Below are 18715 nucleotides of genomic sequence, written 5' to 3' on the forward strand. Positions count from 1 at the left end.
TAAGACTATCATATCGGGTGGGGGGAGTGACATCTTGAGATTAATTATACTAAAGAAAACTACAAGGCATAATTTCAAAGTTATTTCATCTGAGTGCTGGGAAAATATAAGCTCTTTTTATTGCTCCTGAGTGGAAAGCCTAAAATAATTACAAAAACAAAGAGATATTACAGGGGACAGAGCTTTTATAATAATATACAGGTTAGAGTTTTCGTACTGGATTTGTGTAATGCAAGAAAAGACAGCCGTGCAGTTTTGCTTTTTTATAAATAATGAATGGCTTTTTTCTTCCTGTGTTGTTTTACAGGCCTGTCATTTCCAGCATAAGGAGTAAATTTTTACTCTGGGCAGGACTAATGTATACTGGCTGACCTTAAATATGACTCCCAAGTGAGCAGGATGGTAGTTAAAAGCGGCAGAAGCAATGGAGCTCACACAGGAAACGCTGTGAACCAACAATGATAAAAAAGCACAAATGATAGCTGTCTTTGACACGCCAAGAATTGCTCTTACTTGTTTTATTGGACCAGCTGTAGATGAGTTTAATTGCACAGCTTCAATACCAAAACCTCTTTTGGAGCAATTTCGTAAAGCACGGGCAACTCTTGCAAAGCCCAGGCAGCGTGCTCCATGCCCAGCCCTCTGCCAGCCCCACCGCCCGCGGTGCGGAAAGGACGGAGACCGTCCTGCGTGCAGTGGGAGATGGTGGGACAGCTTTGGCTCATTGAGGAGAGAACAGTGTTTCTGTGTTTGGGTCTGGTTGGATGGCTGTGAAATGCATTCAGTAAAGAAGGGATGCCGTGGTTTTTATGTGTCTGCCTTGGTGGTTGTGTGACCTTTGAGGTTTTTTTCCACCTGAGCGGTGATCTTGCCTATGCCGGAATCATTCCAGAGAAGGTCTATGGCAGGGTGAGATGTTTCTGTGCAGTGCCACGAGAGAAGGTGTGATGCCTTGATGCCACTGAGTTGTGATTCAGTGCTAACCTGGCCTCGTAACGTCCAAATTTTCTTAAATAGTTCTGTGGCAAAATCACAATCCTTAGGAAATTGCCCCTTATAGGGATGTTGGGAGATTACTTTTTTTTTTCAGGAAGTGGCACCCCATTACTGGAGAGTAACTCAAATCAGCAAGAATTTAATAGCTTCCTTGGCTGGGTGGAAAGCTACAGGTCAGTTCTTGGATTTATATCCCTATATAGGCTCCAGTTGTAGAGAGCTTCTTGTAGCAGTAGTCAGCAGTCTTCTAAGGCTGTTACACCAGATTGTATTTTTCTTTTTTAAAGTTTAAGAATATTGATAGAAACTCAGTGGGAGCTAGGAGATGCTGGCATTCACTTCGGCGTCTATATCTTGCTTCGAGGCGAGGCATTGGAGCCCAGCTCGCCTGAGCTTGGGATTCACTGAGAGCCAGGAGCTGGGAGACCTGGTGTTTCTCACAGTCTTCCCTCAAGATGCTCCAACTCCGCGATCCTAGCCTTGCCCCTGCTGTGCTAATGCTATTAAAATCCATCCACGAGTTATCTGTAATTGCTGACCACTATCTTAAGCCACCCTGCAATTTCGAGGAAAATTAATTTTGGAGTTGTGAAAAAGACAGAAATTTCATTTCGCAAAGGATTTGGAGAGTTTGAAATCTGGCTTCTGTTCATACTGGAATGAAATGTGACATTTTCAAATTCTTGGCAGTGGAAAATTCTCAAAAAAGCTGCCTTTCAGATTGATCAGAATGGCTCATTCTGGGTTGGACTTGCTTGATTTCATAATCTACGAGGAAAAACTTGAAATAAAAGTAATTTCAAAATGAAAAATCAAAAAGGTCAAACCAAATCCCTCATCACCAAAAACTCAAGGCAAATTGGTGTGATTCATAAACTGACTTTAGTTTTATGAATCCATGTTACCTAATTCAAAGGGAGGCTATTGATGTGTGTGTGGTTTTTCATGGTGTGGTTTCTGTTTTGTTTTTTTTAAACACCCCTACATTATTATTCAGTTGCATATGAAGGGACCACAAAAATTAAGCTGGTTTCTTGGGATCTGTATTGATTTCCAGGATTTGATGAATTTCAGTTAAATGTGTGTTTATGGCCTGATTGTTTCGCATGAAAGGTGAGAATTACTTCTGGATGTTCGTAGCAAAAGCAACTTTTATGGGCTACAGAAATGCAGTCTGCTGTCTCTGTTAATCGTGGATGGTTATTGAAAGGATATCCTTAATCATTGAGGTGATACTAATCTTTTAAAGGTTTCACATTAGTAATAGTTATTTTTAACACTATGATTAACTTCTGTCTAAATGTAACTGCATTGTTAATAATTTTGGCTTGGTCTAAAATAATATGTAAACAAGCGTTTCTTAACTAGATTTGGGGAAACTATGAGATTCTTTGTGACTTAAGATGTTTCCCTAAGTAAGACTTGAGGCTTGTGCCCTCTTCATTAGGAAAAAGGAAAACTTTGAACCATTCTTCCCTCCTGCCCTTACTGGTGACTACTGAAAGACCCTGTTTATGCTTTGGGGTAATTAGGTGCATTTTTGAAATTGATAGAAGGAAGAATGGGGACAATTAGGAACAGGGTGTAAGATACTTTCTCTTTTCAAGCTCCAAAGACCAACAGCCTGATGTGGTGTGCTCAGGCACAGGAAGGTACAGGAAAACCTGAGGGTGGGCAAGTCTTCAAAGCTGGAGGTGGAGGAAGAGGCAAGGGCCGGAATGGGTGCATGCTCCAGGAGAAGAGCTGCTCGGTTCTCCATGCTTTGTGTATGTCCCAATGATCTGCATGCTTTTGTGTGGAAGAACAATTCTGCTTTGCAGTTGGTGGAATTAAGTGATGGAGTGACCTGCAGCTTGAAGGTTTTTCTGTGGTTGCTGTGTCTCTGTAAGAGCATTTGGGTTTGGCCCTTCGTGTAGTCAAAGATACGAGGGATGCTCATCAACATCTTCTTTATAGACTTACTATAACTCTGTATGAGGCAACTAGCGAGTGTTCCCTTACATAATTTTGGACAAAGTACTAAATGACTTGTGTAGCAGATGAGTTATCGGTTTCATCTTTGGGGCATTAGGCCTAATGGTGCTTGTTTGTTGTTTTCTGTCACTGCCTTTAATCTGTTTTTTAAAAATTCGACTGATTCTGTATTTATAGAAACCGCTTTACCTCATTGTTCTGGATGATCTTACCAGTTAAAACGTGTCTGTTCCGGCGTAAGGAAGCGGTCTTACGGTACCTTCCATCTGTGTGATGTACTTTGTCTGTAAGTAATAACAAAAGGCTTCATTAGAGAGCTAATCAACTCCCTCACCTTCGAGACCTAAAGTAATCATGTATTTCAGATGCACATCTATAAGAATGAGCCTGGTAATCACATATAGGAGAAACTGTCTTTAAGCGAAGGCGGGCAAAGGCGGCAGGTGGTGTAGCCAGCTTCCTCCTGTACGGGGTTTGCCTCTTAATCCTGAGCCCCTCTTTCAATGAAATTTTACTTTGGCTTCTTGTAGAAAAAAAAGGTTTCGGAAGCTGGGTAAACAGAGCCTGAGCCTGCACGAAGGGGATTAAGGAGAGGCAAGAGTGGAAGGGAAAATGAGGATATGACAGAGGCCATAGTGAGTTCAAACAAAATTTGGCCTGCAGAACGCAGAAGAAATCCCACTGGTGACAGGTGCCATCTTGTGGGTCATTCTGCCACTCTGCCTCCTGCCACTTTTTATAGCGAGAAGAGATAAAGGAGGACTGGGTTCTTAGAGGCTTCGAATTGGAAAAGTAATTCAAAGGGATGTGAACATGGTTGGCTTCGGGGTTTGCATGATACTGTAAACATCAAGACTTTGCTTGTCAGCGCTCTATGCTATTTAAGAATGTTAAAGTCCGCTATAAATAGAGACTATGTGCGTGTCTAGAAACATGTAATCATAAATAGTACAAATGATAATCAAATTATTTTTACTTTATAGTAATGCAAATAAAATATTCATGCATCATGTAGGCCTAGGAAAGGTTACAGCCTGCAAACTGTGCTAATTAAAATATAATAGCACCAAGGAGTATATGTAAGAGTTACTAATGTCCATATTTTCCCTCTTTCCTTTAAGATCTTATCTTTAATGAATACATAAAAATGCAATGGTTAGCTGGTACTTTAGCTCTGTGTTTTTCAGGAAATTTATTTTGAAGGACTGTGCAAAAATAATTACAGCATCTATGAAGCCAAAATCAAATATACTATGATAAAGTATATATAATTTTTTAAAAGGAAAAGATAGTATTTCAGGCATGAGCCTGAATTCCATCAAAAAATTAGATTATCATTAATTCTTAAAGGTTTCCCAGTTTAAAAGAAAAAAACTAAAACAATATTTGTCAAACACAATGGCAAAATTCAGTATTATTTTTACACTAAATTTGAGGGTCAAATTTTTCAGGAGTAGAAATTTGCTTTATAAATTACTGATTTTAAGCACTGTCAAACAAATGAGGCAAACTTGAAATTAGCCTTAATTTCCTTTTCCCATGCTCATAGTCCTGTCCAAAATATGTTGCCCTTTCCCGGGCATTTATGAAACAAAATTACACTAGGATGAATGAACAGTAAGGAAAGCAAGCCTTTAGGCTGGTGCATACAAAATTTTTAAAGATACTGTATAGTAAGTATTTATGTAGTATTTATGCCAGAAGTCCAATAAGGAGCGGACTCTTAGCTGGGTAGGGAACAGCAGCCGTGCCATCCGAGAGCGCCCATCACAGCTATAGGTGAGCTCTGTTAAGGATTTGTAAGGAGAAAGCAAATCCATGAAAATGTCAAGTAAATTTGACTGATTAATGCATTTGAAAAGAATTCTTATTCCTTTGCAAGCATTCCATCATTATGAGGAATATGAAGATCATCGAATGCATTATTCTGTCCCCATGATTCGCTTATCCTCGGTTGTGAATCAGTGCATGAGACTTGACTGTGAATGGCTGGAGTCAACGGCCGTATTGTGCATGGGCATAATTTGTGGTGATGGAAACTGAGCTCGGTCCTAATATTATTTAGTCACCTAAACTTAGGAAGTTGCATAAATGTGGCCGTGCTTGAAGCTTGCTCTGTGAAACTCTTCCTTGCATGTAAAAAAATAAAAAAAATAAAAAAAATTATATTCAGATGGTCAAGGGCAGTGAAAAACTTTCAGATGTGCATTTCGTTCAGTTATTCGTGAACTTAAAAAATTATTTGCAATAAAACTTCTCGATGGTTAATTATGACATTTTAGTGGGGAAAGCTTGAATTCTTTCACAGGGTTATGAAAACAAATTAATGTTAAATACGACATTTTCCTTTGGATTTATGACATATCCCCTGGCCCCTCCCTCACCCCGCACAATGCGTACAAAAGGAGGTATTAACAGAAAAACAGAGATGTTGTGTGTTCTGTTATGAACAAGCTTTGTGATCTCATCCCAAGGTTTTATCCAAGCTTGAACCATCTGGCTTTGAGCTGGGGAAAAGCATGTCAGCTCTCCCCCAGAATTTCGGTGTCAGGGAGAAGGGGCAGAGTGCCTGCGCTTAATGCCAGGCCCCCTTTCCTCCCCTCCGCAACCCTGCTAGAAAGACAGGAGTCAGGCACTGAAAAGCATACCAGGCATTTTTAAACACAACCCTGACATTTCCTCAGCATTTCCATAGCTAAGGCTTTCCTCCTCCCCATCCCCCTACCCCCCTCTTTCAATCAAATAAGGCACCCGCTCTCTCATGCCTAGTGCAAAGAAGGAAAGGGAGGGGAGGGGGGGGGAAAAGTTGGCAATTTAATTCAAACAAAAGAAGCTTGAAATCTATAAGCACAGCAACTCCGAGGCTTCTGGCAAATAGAATTCTAATTAGTATGCTGCTATTTTTCTTTTAGACAGATGAGGGATGCCCCCTATTGACTCTAGCAGGCAGGCTGGTTAAAAAAAAAAAAAGAAAAAAAAAAGAGGAAAAAAAAAAAGAGGGGGGCAGGTGGGGGCTAGCCAGCAAACACTGCAGATTGCAAATTATATCGCAAACCCTGCCAAGTCCCAGCTCTTGGCATCAGATTTTTAATGACACCCTGGAAAAGGGAAAAAGAAGCCCTCAGCTAAGGGATAAAAATGAGGGGTTTTACACTGTGATAAGTCTTTGCTTAAAACCCAAATGGCCAAGCACACATTAGGGTTTTAAAATATTCATAGATAGAAGTGAAAATGAGGATATGAGGATGTACATTTGTTGCTTGGTCAATTGACAACTCATTCTGCATATTAATAAAAGGGATGATCTAATTTTAAAGGGACAGTCTGTCTTTTTTAACCGTGACTTTTTGAGTATTATGAAGCTGAGGGCAAAACATCACAGAGGAGGCCAGTGATGACACAGAACGTTGTTTTCTTTTGATGTAGACCTGGTACTAACTACTACTTTGCTCAGGAATTCTGGGGTCTCTAAAAATACGATACCCTTCTTGTATAGTCTCTCTGATGTATGGCTGCTGAATGCTTTGATTTTTTCTCTTTTTTTTTTTTTTTTTTTGCAGTGCATGAGGCCCTTCACAGTTGTAGGATTTTATCCACAAACAGTCAGACCATCACAGAGATGGAAGCCATTTCTTTTAATAATTAGGCCACCTTCTGTTCCAGAGAACTGCTTTTGGCATGCCTACTTCGAAATAATGTTTTTTTTAATATCACAGTATATCTCCATACTATACAGTAAGCGTTCACAACAGTTTGAGTTCATATTAATATTACATACACTGCCTTAGTTCAACTAATGGAAATCTTTGACCAAAGCTTTAAAAAACTAAATCCGAGCCCATGCATTTCAAGTACTTCTGTTCAAGATTCACTTGGGGGTTAATTTTTTTAAAAAAATCCACTTTGATTTCTTTACACCTGAAAATCCTAGTCAGAATTACTGCCATGAATGTGTGTGTCTACCCTGAGTCATGGTTAGGCAGTTAAATACCAAAGGAACTCTGCCTGCTAATAATTAAAAATGCAAAACTGAACTCAAAATTATTTGCATTTACAAAACTGTAGGCACTACAAAGGGAGACTGTGTTGATACCAGTCTCAAAAGTCACAGCTAATATTAATTATCTTTAAATACACACCCGTATACAAATGAAGCATTAACTCAGATCATGCAGCTAGCAGTTTTTCTAATGTGGGGCTTTAGATTTTCTGTAGATTTTTATGGCATCCTTTAGGCTGCGTAACTACAAAAACCAGGCTTACACGATCATTTGCTCTACCTGTCAGCCCGCTCCTAGTATTGTTTTTTTCAACTGAATTTGACAGAAGGGCATAAATGTCGGTGATAATTAAGTTCTTGTAAGTTTGGTGAAAATCGGTAGAGGAGAGAAACCCAAATGAATGCCCCCACTGAGGGGAAGGCGGGCAGGACTCAACCCTTCCATGCAGCTTTGGGAACAGCTGGCGGGCTGCAGCATCTCCTCCTACTTCCTGAACAGAGCGTATGGTAAGGATATAGATGAGGAGCAGGGGCTAAAGGACAGAAAACTGTAGGAAACCGGACTCGCAGAAGAATTTAGATGTGGTTTTTAGGAAGAGCAGCTAGTTTACATTTTCTGACATCTAGCCTTTTTTCAGAGCAGTAATTGTGTTGGCTTTGTAAGGAAAAATTGATGCAGTTATTAAGAAAGCCTGCTAATCACCGTTTAAAAAAAAAGTATTATCCCTATAACAAGATTATAGTGTTACTAAATGTGTCTTCAAAGTTTATATTTAAAGACACAAAAGTGGTAAGTTTCCAAAGTGGGGTGTTTCATTATGGGGATCCCGTTAAAATTAGCAAGTGATTTGGAAAGTGACTCCACCGTGGTGTGAATGACACAGAAACCTGTGTTAAATTAACACTACCTGTGTTCTCTTGCTGAACAGATTTTAAAGAATAGAAACCGAAACTCAAGATATTGAAGGGAAAGGGTGCAGTAGAACAGACCAGGATGGTGTTTCTCAGCACACTGATGAATTAGTCTTGGTGCAGAAGACAAGTGTCCAGACAGTGACACTGTTTGCATTTATTCCTGGAAGGGAGAAGAGAACCAGTCCATAAAGCTCCTATTGATTTATCAGAAACTTCCTGGGGTGACCTCTTGGCAGGAGCTAACCGCAATACCTCTCTGGTAGTTGTGGCTATAAGTCAATGGCAACCATTATTGATGTTATGAGAGCGTATGGTATAATCTATATAGGGTAACATATAATCTAAAAAAAAAAATAGATCTAAAGTAAAAATATGGTGGGGTCTGGCTGATTGAGTTGGAATGCCATTGGCTTCAAGGGGAACAGAATCAAGTCCTTTGCATAATTCTCATACTTACATGGTATTTTGTGTGGCAGTTTGGGAAGGAAGCTTGAGAAATCTTGAAAAAACTATAACCAATGTTTCTGGGATGTTGTTGATATACACAGAAACAGAACTTGCTAAAAAAAAAGCCTTAAACTTTTGGCTTAATTGTGTCTACTGATACTGAGTTCCATGGGCAAATTAGGTGTGCTTAAAGACAGCGGGGTGGGAGAAAGAAATGTTTTCTTTCTTTCTTTTGGCAGTTGCCCCAATATTAACTGTACGTATCTACTTAGAGCTACACAGTCAAAGTACTAAGCTCAAGTGTAAACTTGAACTGCATTTGTTGAACACGAGGCATCCAATTAACAGATAAATTAGATTACAAAAAATGATCTATACAAAAGGAAGAATTGAAATGGTCATGTAACCCATTCTGTCTTTAATGATCCAGCCCTGTGGGAAGAAGAAAAGCTAAAGTTTGAAGGTATCAGCAGAGCTCCAGGTGAGAGTACCAAGTATTGCTCTCAAGTGGTTCAGGACTGTTGTAGGAAGAGTCAATGCCCTATCAATTAGTAAAACTTGCAATTATCTCTTTCAGTAAATAGTTTTGGTGGGGGGAAAAATTTTCTCCTCTTTTTCTCAAGGACCAGTTTTATTCAGTTTGCAGGTGAAGGAAGATGACAAGTAATTTTAGCAACCAGTGGCTTTAAGGAGTTCAAATGACCACTAAAGTCATATTAACTTGTCAAATTGACCAGTATTTTCAGCCACTGAAACAGTAGAATGGATTGCTGGAGACAATAAAATTGTTTCAATTATACTGCATTAAGCATCTTCACAAAGAAGTGAAAATGCAGAAAGCAGAGAGGAAAGGATCTAGGAGACGTGTTCAACAATGACAAGAATTTCACTGGGACTCATTTGAGTGAATACCCCATTACAGAGATACTCTGGAAGAAATATCTACTGAAGGTGCAGGCAGCTAATTTGTACTTGAACACCCCAAACCTACAGCAGCAAGAACTTGCTCTTAAATATTAATGGACATCCAGAAAAAGAAAGGCTAATATTCTGAAAAATATTACAGGGACCTTGATTGTGTCACTAGCCTTTAATATGGGACAAAACAAATGCTTACGCTGTCTGAGAGCTGCCAGGCTCAGCGTTTTCTAAAGTTTCCTGCGTGGGAGAGGTGTTTTGCTCCCAACATGTACAGATAAAAACTTCACTGGCCAGCAAATATGAGAGGCATTTATAACTCAGTTGCATATAGTAAATCTCTGATGCCCTCTAAGAGCCTTAGCAAATGAGTTTTTCAGTTTTTGTTATCTCATGTAAAAGTTGGTGGGCAACCGTGTCTTTTCCTGTATGTTCATATGATGATGTGGAACGAGCAAGACCAACTTCTTGGTTAGCTGAGTAGGACCATATTAAATTCAGTGAAAAATACTAGTGCTAAAAATTAGTTGTCCAGCTGTAAAGGTGTCACAGGATGTAATACATTGTAATTAAGAGCACAGCTGATTTTTTAAAAGAAATATTCTGATCAAAACCAGCTGTGATGCTTTATTTAAATTAGGAAAGAGCTGTTGCCAAGGGATGGGTTAGAGAAAGCGGGGAGGTACAGGTATATAGGAGAGGTTTGAACAGAGTGGTGGAATAGTTTTTTTTAAAATGAAACTCATGCTAAAGATTTAAGGTACTTATTAATGAATAGGGATGCAGCCTTCCTTTATTCTCATATGCTTATACAAATAGTTCCATTGATTTCATCGAAAGAGAGAGTTTTCTTCTATCTAGTGCATTTAATCCTAAATGTGAGTAGAAAAATTTTCTGTAGTTTGCATGTTATGGGCATAATCTGAGTGGGAACAGGGAGGAATCACTGATGGTAGAGGTCGATAAATCTAGGGCTAAAGGGGTAGGGCCACCCCATTTTTGTACACTGTGATGGATGAAATTATAAAAAAATAAGTATAAAAAATGCGGGAGCTCTGCCCTTTGCAAACTGTAAATACCTAAAGCCAAGCTTCAAAGAAAAGTGATACAGGAATCAACTCGCTGTGCCCAGAAAAAACATTGCTTGAATAAACCCCCCAAATTGGTGTTAGCTCTTGAATATTTGTCAGCCCAAAGCTAGAGGAAAAGTGTCTCCTTTGTGTTCCAGTGTATATGACTTTTCTTTACTCACTGGAATGCATTAGAAGAACATCATGGGAAAAGTTTCAGTTGGCAAAAGTGAACATGAAATATATCTTTTCAGAGGATAAAAATGTTATGAGCATCTACAAACAATTGGCAGAGGGCTTGATAGGGTAAGAAAATGGCCACCTATGACCTTGCTCAGGTTCAGTCTGACTTTTCGCTTACTTAGAACAACATTTCTTTTTATATGCCAGGTTATATATTTTACTCAGTAAAATGTTTGGTTTATTTAAAAATATAAAAGTCTAGCCAGCTTCTCCCTCCAATTTTTTTAGAGCACCCACTCCAGTCAGTGTGCTGCTCTGCAACCAATAAATCCAGCACTAAATTATGTATGATTTAAACACACACACACAGAGAGATTTATATTTATGCTTACAATGTCAGTATAATTTTACAGTCAAGACACAGTACATATACTCTGCTGTAAGTACTAGCTTGATATAGTAAACTCAAAAGAGCACATTGGGGGTTAGCAGTTAGAGCTGAAAGTGAAAATCAAGAAACAGCAGTAGTACTGCTTTTGTCTTCAGCATGCTCTTCAAGATGTGAGATGTTCCAGTGGGTGGGAGACCTATGCACCACCCCCCCAATTCTGGGGATAACCCCAGCAGATACGCTTTACAATTACCTTTTCTTAAAATGCCAATTAACCCTTTCAGGGTTTTGTGGCATACTGTGAGCAAGCAGGAGAGGGGCACTCATTTATCCCTTATATTGAACATTGTAAGCAATTATAAGGGGATTGGGGCGGGAGGAACAGGTCCTATGCTACTGTAGATGTATCGGGAGTGCTTTCTGCATTTATCCTTGTGGTTTTTAACATGTAGGAGGGTCTGCAGTTTTCTTTTAAAATAAGAATACGCCAAAGTACAAAACTGAAAATAAATAAATACAAGCCTACAGATAAAGACACCACTTTATTGAATGAAATAGAAAAAAGGCTTTAATTCTCTGTGGCAATATTGTCCATGCTTGTTAAATCTTACCAGCTCACAAGGCAATGACAGTTTTAATTTTATCAAAAAGTTCTAGTGTTTATGCTCACAAAAAGTAGCCACTGGTGTAAATCAAGCCTTAACTCTGTCAAAGTAATTAATACGCGGCCACTGGGAGACTGAAATTTCATAATAAAAATAACCCAAAAAATTAAGGTTCTTATGGGAAATAGAATAGTAGTAGGATGAACTAGAATGAAATATTGCTAGAATAAACCTAGAATGGCATTAATTAACCTGAAGATTAACTTAGCCCATTTAAATATATGTTTTGCTACTTGGACTCTGATCCTTCAAATCTCACATGCAGACTGACTCTTCCACGGGGTCCCATTTGGGTAAGTGTTATTCAATGTGAGTAAAGGTTAGAGAAATAGTCATGTTGGTTAGTAGCTGGTCACATTTTGCCAGTGTGTCTGGTGTCGTCTTTGGGTTTTTTATGCATTTGACTGGATCTTTGATTTGTAAATTTTTGGACTACTTTGTGAAATCAAGTTATTTATCTTGTCATTGACATGAGAAAGGTGAGAAAGAAGAAAAGGTAAAGGTGCTAAATCTGTAAGTGAGTTTTCAGTATCTAAGTAGGTAACACTTAAAATTTCTGGTAGCTCCCATTAACCTATGTCTGTAACCTCTCCGCATCCTACACCTTCAGGGGCAAGAGGAAGAGTCTGATGTTTCTGATCACAAACACATCACAGAAGGTCTGTGACTGCTAATAACTGAGTTCAGGCTGTTTGTTTTACTAAGAAAGAGTTGATGCATACAGAACTATGAGACTGGTTGCAAGCTTTTAAGTAAAAGCGGGACTGTGACAATTCCTGTTGAGCTGGGACAGAAAGAATGTGGGAAGATGTAGACTTGTGGGTCTGTATGTTGGCAGCCTCACCTCCCCAAAACAACAATTCCCAGGGCTCCCATTAAGACAGGGTGGGCATTGCCCTTACCAGAGGATGCAGCTGTGCTCTGCTCCATGATTTCTTCACACATTCGTCTCTGAGCAGGGGGAATTTGGCTGAAGTAGATGAAACTACATAAGGTATGAACTGGACTTGGACCAGTGAAAGGAAGATGACAATTAGGTTGATTTTTGAGAAAAATAACTTAATTCAGATCAATCTCATCCAGAATATTTGCTTGTGTTCAGTTTGCTTTTGGTATTGGATCAAGCCCTCAAATGAGATAGGGATACGTTTTCCTTCTGCTCTTACAAGGCTCAAGGTTGAGTACTACCAAACAAATAATATCAAAGCAATGCTCTGTTCTACACTAAACATTTTAGCCAATGTTAAGTTTTCAAGGTAGATTTGGAAATTATTCATTATGGTAGTACAAACTGGTGATGCACTGAAAGAAAAATTTCTATTACAAAGTTTTTGCAAGCAGCAATCATCAGGTACTTGACAGTGAATGAGAACCAACATTTGCTTTGTGAGAATTTGGATGTACTGAAAAGCTAAAATGATTCTGCCACCTTCTCTCTTATTAAGTGCATGCACCTCCTGTTTAGAGTATATGACAAAATAGCCATGGTAAAACCAAAGGCTGTCTTTGTGGCACATGCATTTTAAGCAGCACAGCATCTACTGAATTGGAGATTTGCAAGCATTTAGCCATTTAAAAAATTACATGTGTGTCCTTTACACACACACACAGACACACACATATATATGGTGAGGTAGGTAGATTTATATAAACATAGGTATGCTAATCTTGAACTGCATGCAAGAGTGTTTATTGCACACGTTAGACATGTATCTTGAAAATAAAATGTATCTTTTGGAACGAAGACAAAAGTAAGTACCTTTGCTTTATCCCAGTCCCTGCCTTTACCTGCCGTGCAAGAGTGTGAAAGAAAACGGTACGGATTTCACACACAAAAGAGAAAGTGCTATTAATGTCCTGACAAAAGAAAGGAAGCAGTGTCTATTGCTGTTTTAACTGCTTCCTAGATGTCCAGATGTAATGCAGCATCAGAACTCTGGGTGATCGTACATGCTACCTATGGTGCAATAGTGAGGTGTAGCAGGGTAAATGAAGTATAGTTTTAGCAGCCCCTGACAGTGTAGGTAGAGAAATAGGGGTCTATTATAATGATCTCCCATGGAGATGCGTGCCAATCAAGGGGAGAAAAGAACCTCTGAAGGTTATCACCAAGGAAAATTACATACTATACTTTTTCTGGCATCCAAGTTCGATCACAATGCTCAAGAAAATAGCGTAGGAAGATATACGAAGAATGTAAGAAGCATGTACACATATATGCATTGGTTTGCGTAGTACGTAATAATATCTGGGTTTTTCAACACCTGGGGTTATAATGGATTCTCTTTGGACAGGCAGAGCAGAGGAAGATGAGATGTTTGGGTCATGTCTTGCAGAGAGAGGCTGAGAGCCTGAAGATGGTGATTCCGCAAGATTGAATAACACAAACATAATTATAGGGTGGGAGGGTTGCTGTAGCATTGTTGAAACACTACTGATGGGCATACTTGCAGGTTAACCAGACAATGAAGAGAGTTAGGCAACACTTACTATCGTGCCATTAGCAGTGTTACACCAGCTAATTGATACTTTTACATCATTGAGTTAGGTTGTTCTTCAAATTCAAAGTTTTTAGCTAGTTTTCTACATGTATTCTTTTTTAGTTCCATAAAATATTACTCAGAGACTATGCTTTTTATTTTTCACATAATGCTTTTGTGCATGATATTCAGATGGAATTTTTTTATTTCCAAATACTTGGCTTTTTAATTTGATTGTGTTTAACTGTCTTAATTGTTCTTTAAATTATTGTGCACTGTAAAGAGAAGTCTGTATAAAAAAAAAAGAGTAGGATCACCCTTAACTTCTAAAATATAAAAAAGCGCTAGTCTATGGTAGTGATTATATAATATATAATACATAAATTCTGTCTCTGCTCAGGCTGCCTATATCTTCTGTAATGATTCCAAATTTTAAACAGTTAGCAAAATACAATTATCTCCTTGTTAAAATAAACAGCTTTCAATGGGAGGAAACATAAAAGGGCTACTGAATTCATACATATTTTAAAAACATAAAACATGTGTGTTAATAAAGCCACTTTAAAGAGAATACATCAACATAGTATATAAATTATTTTCTCACTCTCTGCATCCTCTCCCCTCCATCCTGATATCAGTCATAGGTAGTAACTAATCTGGAAGGAAAAGTTGAGAACAGAAGGGAAGAGAAAGGTACGGTTTCCCTTCTTGGCTTGAAAAAGCTTTGTGCAGTTTTAATGAAAGACTGTTTCTTCTGGGGAAGAAATGCTAATGTGAAATTTTCTCTTTCTCTCAGCACAGTCATACATTAGAGATATTTGTAGCAGTGGAGATGCAGACTGCAATAGGCGGATGGATATTTACCCAAGAAAATTTGAGCCATGCCCTTTCATTTTCAGAGAGCCGCTACCTAATCTCAGTGTAGCATCAAGACAAAGGACACCTCATTCCATTTGCGCCTGCCCTGCAAAAAAAAAAAAAAGGGGGAGGAGAGAGAGAAGAAAAAACCCACAACCCTTTGTGAATGCTATTAGAATAATGGTCTGAGGGGAAAAAAAAAAAAGATAAAATACAAATTTCACTCCGATCTGGGTTGGATTACTTCCCCATGCCCCTGCCTTTATTGAGCGATTTGGAGTTTCATTAGAATTCAGAATTCCTGCAGAAAGAAAAACCACAGTGGCACGGACTTCTCTTTCAAGGGGATTGCAGGCTGACCCATCAAAATGAAAAGGCTCAATGTTTTGCTGACAGGTCCCTGAGCAGGCCTGAGTGACAGCTTCATTTCAGCACTTCTCAGATGAGATTTGAATTGGGGGGTGGAGGAGGTAGTAGGAGAGAGACTTTGTTCCCTAAAAAGTGTCAGTGTCAAACTCTGCAGTTCAAGTTCTAGTGTCTGAGGTACAAAACCAAGTCAGAAATCATCTTAGACTTGCCTGCTTCCCAATTTATTATTAATGTCTCTCTAATATTAGCACGCGTGAAGCTTCATTTAAATCTTAGAGTTCATGTCGAGTGTACGTTGTTCCTTTTATTGGAAATAAAAAAAAAAGTAGAAGGAGATGGATTAAAGTACAGCGAACTGCTGCATGAAAGATTACTTAGTGGCATTTTTTTGTTGCGATAATCAAAACAGCAGCGAGAGCCTGATCCCACCTCCTCTGTAGTCTGTGGGAACAGGAGCAAATTTCTTCTTATAAATCGAACTAGGTCTTTCTGCCTGCAACATAAATGCGGATAAGAAAACACCTGAAGGTGTTCGCAGTTTTGGCTAAAGTTCAAAAAAGCAGCTTTGTATATACTTCATGATATCCCAAATGAGCAACTTTTTATTGTTTATCTCAATAGAAAAAATGGTGGAAACGTGCAAACCTGTCCCTGCTGTACAGGCAAGTGGAACCAGAGAAACATCTTAACCTGTTCCTGTAAGGGAAGTGAAACTCATTCACTTCCTACTTGTTCCTTTACTAGAGGTTGATTGGATGTGTGCAGTGGTGTTAGCAAATTTTTTTCCTAAACTTTTATTTCATTTTCCAGCTATTGGTTATTGGTATTCACAGCTTTTGTCAATTATCTTTATTTATTATTATTATTATCAATTTATTATTTATTATCAATTTATTATTTAATAATGTATTATTATTATCAATTATCAATTTCTCCTTTCTTGTGCATATTAATCTGTTCTTTAGTGTGAGTACAAAATCCAGCTGGTTCAGTTTGCTTTTTTGGAGCCATCATAAATAAATGGCCAGAAAAAAAGTTAACCTAATTTTTAAGATGAATATTAGAAAATTAGGTCTGAAAATACACATCTTCAAAGTAACATTTATCCTTATATTTTATGCCTATACCTTATGATGTCGCCCTGTCAGTAACTGTTGCAAAACAAGATACTATTCCATAGCACAAATCTGTTCTTGACATTTAAATACTTTTCCTTTCCTATGTGTGGAGAATTTCCAAAAAGAAAAAAAAGTAAAGTTTGAACAAAACCCCAGCATATTCCCATAAGGTAGCTGAAGAAATGTGGACAACTCTGTGCACTTTTGGCACAGTTAGATATGACTATCAATTGTATTTTATGTATTGTATTAACTTTGGAACAAATTCTACTGTAATTTTTATTGATATAAAGCTATAGTAACTTCAGCAAAGCTATAGGCTTTAGCATGTAGGTAGAAAAGGAGTTTTGAGCTCTCAGAAGTATATTAAGCTTTAATTCTTACATGAATGTCATGAACAGCGTGTGTTACTGTGGTGGTACTGTAAGTGTTTCTATTGAATGCAACAGCCGATAGTGACATAAAATCCATGTAAATGGTCAGAGTGCACGTTAGGACCATCCCCAGGAAGCTTCATCTTGTAAACTTTTGCTACTTGTTCATAGTTTGGTTTCTTTTAAAGAAGTGCATGCATTTGGAAAACAGAGTGAAGACACTAAAACTGAAAAGCCTCCCAAAGTTTCATCTACGTCTTGTCCTACTCTTACGTTTTAAGAAATCTTACTAGTTATAGGTTCTATGGATTATTGACCGCAGAGCAAAAAACTCACTTTGCTCAAAACAAGCTTCCTTGTGTAAAAGGTACGCATCTTTTCTGGAGCAGGAAATAATACTTCCCTCTGATCCTAGGGCAACCCTGCATTATATTACTTATATTTTCACCATATACTTTTACAGTCAAGTTTTTGTACCTTGTGAAGATCATGGGCCAATTTCAGCTCTGAGGCCAAAAACCCTAGCAGCCTCTATACTTATCCCAAGGAAGAATTTGGCTCCAGCCATTTAAAAGGATCGATTTGGTAACAGCATGGTTTGGAGATTAAATATGCAGTGAAAAATTGGTCCAACATAGAGGCACAACTTTCTCCCATTGAAATTCAACTGACTTTGTAATAGTAGTAGGAGATGGGGATGTGAAAGGGCTCATTTCAAAAATTACCTAAAATATAAAATGATATATTGCAGTTTTGGAGAATCTTAGTTGAGATTCCAACATACTTCTCAAGCATTGGGAGTAGGAACAGGATACTAAGAACAACAAGGTGACTACTTAGAGAAACACAGAGTTGGAAGAAGAATATACTATATTGAAATTTAAGACAAACGGATCAGGTCCAGTTAGGGTGGACTATATATGCTTGATGGATAAATGTGATATTTGGATCTTGTAGAGTCAAAATGGACAAAATATTAGTAAATTGCACTAGGAAAAATTCCTGTGCTGATTGTTTGACTTGCATGTCCTCTGCACAACATAAAAAAAAAAGGTACCAATGTCATGTATGAGCAGCCACATAAACTAAAGCCTGTGAGTTGTGATTTGTTCGGATCCAGCCTGTGGATCGGTGGCAGAGCTGAGTCGAACTGCTGCTAGTCCAGAGCGCTGTCAAAAATTGCTGGTTATTCAAACTTTGTGCTGAGAAACTTGTGGGCTGTTGCATTTGTCTTGCTCCCTGTACTGATAGAAGCTGGGAGGTGCTGCTGGAAGCTGCGCGCTATTTGTGAGTACCTGCCTGAGCTAACGAGGAAGGGGGGGCACGAGAGGACTCGGCAGTGCATGTCCCGTGCCTAAACAGCCCCCCATTCTTTTTTCTGCTCTGCCCTCCAAACTTCAACCCCTCTTCCAAAAACTCATTGAACTGGGTAAAAAACCTCATTGTTTGGGTAAATCTCCTGTGCTAAAGTGGAGCTTACAGCAATAAGGTAGGCAAAGTTGAAGGAGATACCTGCAAACTGTGCTCCCGACTCGTCCTCTTCATTAAAATCAGGTCACAGAGGTAGCCGCAGTGAGACAACGGATCAGTCCCATGTTTGAGCCAGGTTAGATCTGTTCTGCTTTACTCCTTTATGTAGTCTCCCCAGTTTCAATGGGGATGCCCTTCCGAGGGAGGTAAGTCAGAGAGGCTTAAAAATGTGTGTGTTGTAATGCCATTGTAATGTATTAGCTGGTTTATTTTTAGATCAAGCTAGCTGTACCAGCAGCAAGAGCATGTATTGCTTTTTTGTATCGTTACTGCTTTCTCTTTCCCAGTATCAAATCCCATATTTTTCCCCAAATCCAATTTGTTTTTTGGATTCTGAATTTAACATGCTGTGCTTTTACCAGTGAGATTGTAGATGTAAAATCTGTCAAAGGAAAGGTGGGTCTTCTGTGGGATTTTTAAGGGTTGG

This window comes from Balearica regulorum, chromosome 12, assembly GCF_011004875.1.
Source record: "Balearica regulorum gibbericeps isolate bBalReg1 chromosome 12, bBalReg1.pri, whole genome shotgun sequence".
In the NCBI taxonomy this organism is placed as follows: Eukaryota; Metazoa; Chordata; class Aves; order Gruiformes; family Gruidae; genus Balearica; species Balearica regulorum.